This window comes from Otolemur garnettii, unplaced genomic scaffold (assembly GCF_000181295.1).
Source record: "Otolemur garnettii isolate 467f Iridium unplaced genomic scaffold, OtoGar3 scaffold00010, whole genome shotgun sequence".
NCBI lineage: Eukaryota > Metazoa > Chordata > Mammalia > Primates > Galagidae > Otolemur > Otolemur garnettii.
In genome coordinates this window covers 26,476,854-26,479,893 of record NW_003852405.1, presented here as the reverse complement: position 1 = coordinate 26,479,893, position 3,040 = coordinate 26,476,854, and positions in this window count along the sequence as shown.

The following is a 3,040-nucleotide window of genomic DNA, read 5'->3' as shown; positions in this document are numbered from 1 at the left end:
ATTTTTTTGAGACAGAGTCTTAAGCTATCGCCCTGGGTAGAGTACCATGATGTCCCAGCTCACAGCAACCTCAAACGCTTGCCTCAGCCTCCCAAGTAGCTGGGACTACAGGCGCCCACCACAATGCCTGGCTATTTTTTGCTGCAGTTGTCATTGTTGTTTTAGCTGGCCCGGGCTGGGTTTAAACCTGCCAAATTTGGTGTATGTGGCTAGTGCCATAACCACTATGCTACGGGCACTGAGCCCTTAGTTGGGTATTTTAAAGTCAAAACACTGGGCAAAATTCCCACTGGTATTGGTAATCGCTATTTGCAAATTTGTAGTGCTTCACAAAGATGGTATAAGCTTCTCTCAAAAATGACCTACAGCAAGCCACATAAAGTATTCAGAACCAACTTTCTCTATGCTTACAGCCTATCGGTGACATTTGCTCTCCACTAATGACTTTAAATGTTAAATTAAGCCCTATTATAATTTCCCCAAATCTGCTTTAGTTCTTATCACCTTTGGCAGCCAGTTCCCAAATCCTCACTTCTGCATGCCCGGAATCCTCCTGTGTAGTATCTATTTGACAGATGAGATGAGTTTATGGTGATCCCCTTCTCTTGGGCTCACAATATTAAGTTTAAATCTAAACCTGGTTTGCAAATAACCAGGGGGCCTTTTCCAAACATTATTTAATGCATGGAGCTACAGCCCAAACACTTGCACATTCACTCAGGAAGCAGATTGGTTTGCTTATATAAACCACAACTATGTGTTTTTTTTATAGTCTCCTGAATTAGTAACCTGAAAGTTTGCCTAAAGACAAGCTTTTATTTTATTTAAGACACATACCACCTTACTGTTCTCTTTAGGATTAAAAAAGCATTTGACAATAAATCTGAGAGCGTATATAATTTATGAGCTATAAACGTGTGTGGTTTGGTAGAGTGAAGATGGACGATCTGGGGAATGGGATAAAGATAAATTTCAAAATAACCACCGTCCCTCCTTGTTAAATTTAAAATAAAATAACTCTGCACACCATCTAATTATAAGAAACAATTTCAGGCCTCTTTTTTCAGTCCCATCATAAACCTGATTTGAAGTCTCCTATTACCTGATGGTACCACCAGAGAGTTAATTACACATGTATATATGTGTGTCTGCTAAAAGTTTAATTACCAAATTAATCCTTGCCATAAATTTAATTTACTATTTTTTAAAACTCTTTCTCATACAACCAGGAGAAAGGATATGCGAGATAAGATAAAAACAATCCCACCGCTTTTCTTGTTATTTGGGATTTCACAACACACAAAGTAAAATTAGAACATCATACATAAAATTTTATTTATTGTTAACATTGTCTCCCAGGATTTTCATTAAAATATTCTTATTTATCTGTGTGGTGAGAGTATTGTATATAATTTACTAATTCCTATAAAGATTGAAGTATTAGTCAATGCTTAGTTTAAAAGCTCTTTATAAGGTCACAGTAATGTGTAGTATAATGAATTCTTCAAATCCTTTTATTAACTCACTTGAAAAGAGAATACTTTATGACAATATGATATGGATGTGAATATAATTAAATGTATGAGAAGTATTCTAAAATCAAGACATGGTATATCTTCTCAGTGAACACTGAAAAAACATATCAAAAGTGGCAAACTGCTCTAATACGCTGTGAAATTTTGCCTTTAGATAACGGTCCTCCACTGAAGTGGAATTTCACTCACTCAGTCAGCATTTATATATTATAGGCCTATTAAGTGCCAGACACTCTTGTTCTAATTGGGATGTGATTACGAACAAGTTAGACAAAGTTGTGATCTTAGACTCATCATCCCAGACCAGAATCTGAAGCTACTACCAATGATTAAGTCTCTTCTGTCTTGCCTTTACCCATGTGATGAATTCTAAGTGCTGGAATCTCAGCCTTTGCCTGTAGTTCCAAGAGTACATTCCACTACATGCCCCAGCACTGTGCACACACCTAGATTTTGTTGTTGCTGTGACTTTAACCCCTTCCTGAGTATCACTTTCATACTTGCACCTTGTGAGTGGCTATCACCGAATTTCAGTTTCACTACTCTAAACTCCTCTGTGACTTCTCTAAAGGCAGATTGTCTTTGAGCTTATATAGCATTTTGTTACTTACCCCAATAGTAACTCTTATCACATTGTATTGTAAATATCAAGAAATGGTTACTAAAATTCTCAGTAAAAAGTATAATAATAGAACAACAAGAAATGCTTTTCCTTTCCAACCATTTTAATTATATGATGAACGTTGATTTTATTTCTTTGAAGATAAATGAGCCGAGACCTCCTGGCACATATTCTGTGCCAGTGGAAGACCTTGTTGATAATTCCGATGATAATGTATCATTGGTCACAACAACTACTAACAGCTGTCCTCTAAAACAACAGTTAACAGATCTCACTGCATTAGTCAATAACCACTCTGTGCATTTGTCTGCAACCTGTAGGAATCAGAAAAACAATTAAATTGCTAAAGAAATTAAAGAATTGGAGGGTTTTCTTTTGAAAACTTCAATATAACAACATCACTTTGCCAAATTTAATAAAGAAAACCATTACTAAAGCTTACAAGAGCATAAGTAAGGGACCAAAGAGGTTTATAGGCAGTATTTTGCTAAATAATTGGAGCTAGTAAATTTAAAAATTTAGATAAAATGTTTCCCTGGAAAAATGAAAACTTTTAAAATTTTAAGTCTAAAATATAATGAAATAGTTCAAAAGATGCAAAAAACAATAAGTTCATCAAAAAATGAATTTCTAATGGAAAGAACCAGAGTCAAACATATTAGACAAACGTTGCTTTTCAATGTTTCCAAGAACAAGAAACAAAACTCTGCAATTTATATGTTCTTTGGCATAAAAGAGTGGAGAATTTAATTTTGAAATGTATATGAATATTTATGAACTCAAATATAATGATATCTTATTTATCCTAGGGAAAAATTAAGTCTCAAACAATAGGGATTCAATAAATTATGGCATTCAAAGGAAGGCCATTCAAATACAGTTA